Source organism: Marmota flaviventris, chromosome 13 (genome assembly GCF_047511675.1).
Source record: "Marmota flaviventris isolate mMarFla1 chromosome 13, mMarFla1.hap1, whole genome shotgun sequence".
NCBI lineage: Eukaryota > Metazoa > Chordata > Mammalia > Rodentia > Sciuridae > Marmota > Marmota flaviventris.
Genome location: NC_092510.1, coordinates 3,826,932 through 3,828,547, shown reverse-complemented (window position 1 = coordinate 3,828,547; position 1,616 = coordinate 3,826,932).

The window sequence follows — 1,616 nt, the reverse complement described above, 5'->3', positions numbered from 1 at the left end:
GTTCAATTCCTGGTACCCCCAACACTCTAAAAAGAAATAATCAATGATATTATAAAGATGAATAGCAGAAGAAGAGGGCAAGGTCAGGCAGGACCCCATGGCATGAACTGCATGTAGATGAACCAACCTGGAGATTCTGTGAACCCCTCCATTTAGGGTTTTAATGAAGCTTCCATTAATGGGCATGACTGATTGGCTGGAGGTGATTAAATGATCTCCAGACTTCTCCATCCCCAAGAGGTCCCAACACTTCAATCTCATTCATTGGTTCATTCCCCTAGCAACCAGCCCCTCCCCCATATCCCCAGCTGTGTTTGAAAGGGGGTCCCTAGAAGTAACAAAAATTACTCCTATCACCCACCTCTATCATTCCGGAAACTACAAGGGTCCTAGCAGACCTGTGTCAGGGATAGGAACAAATAAAAAAAAAATATTAATTTGTTGAATTATGTCCAGGAAACAGGGTCAGACACCAAATAATTAATTTATCCTACATTGAAGAACCCAGAGAATTCCACAGAGGAAGCAGAATTCTGTGGGAATAGTAATGTGTTTGTCTTTAAGATGGTGAGCAAGATGTTTCTGTGTGATGACTAAGGGGGGTCTTGACGCATTAGTTGCATATGTGAACTCTGAGACCAGGAGACATGTGACAGTGGCTTGAAGAGCTGTCACTCTCACTGAATTGATACAGATGAAGACTCTATGCAGACCCTTTAAAATCAAGCAGAAGATCAGAACGCTCAAGCCATTACTCTGAATGCATATTACATTAGTGATGCTAGATAGTGAAATAAGGGAAGAAAAAGAAATTGAAGATGTATGACTTAGAAAGAAGATTAAATAAATAAAGCAGTCATATATCAATGTTTCGATCATATCTTGAAAGTGATACGATTTTCTATTTAGAAAACAAGCATATAAAAGGTTCTGGGAATAAATGATTGGCAAGGATAAGGGAGTTTAGCCATGTAGCCAAATATAAGATCCATATACATAAATCAGTTTCATTTCAATGTAGCACCAAGAAACTTACAAATGTTTCTATCATTTAGGTACCAATCAAAAGTACACATGTAAATGGAAATAAATCTAACAAAAGTCGTAAAGACTCATGTGCAGAAATTTGTAAAATTTTCTAGAAAGACAAAAAAAGACCCTGATAAATGAAGAAGCACCTCATGTTTAGGAATTGGAAGATTTAATAGCATAATGTAATGTTTCCTAAATTTTTATAATGACTAAACTCCATTCCAACAAAAACTCAACATGGTCTTTCTTGCAGAATTGATTTCCCCCAACCCAGTCCTGGGAATTGAACCCAGGGGATTAGAGGTATGTACCACCATATTCAGTAGAATTTGGCCATTTGCCACTAGAATTAAAATGGAGGAATAAAAGATCACAATATTCAAGACAATTTTTATTTTTATTATTATGATTATTATTTTGGTACTGGACATTAAACCCAGAGGCCCTTGACCACTGATCCCCATCCCAAGCCCTATTTTGCATTTTATTTAGAGACAGGGATTCACTGAGTTGCTTAGCACCTTGCTTTGGCTGAGGATGGCCTCCAATTTGCAATCCTCCTGCCTCAGCCTCCAGAGCCCCTG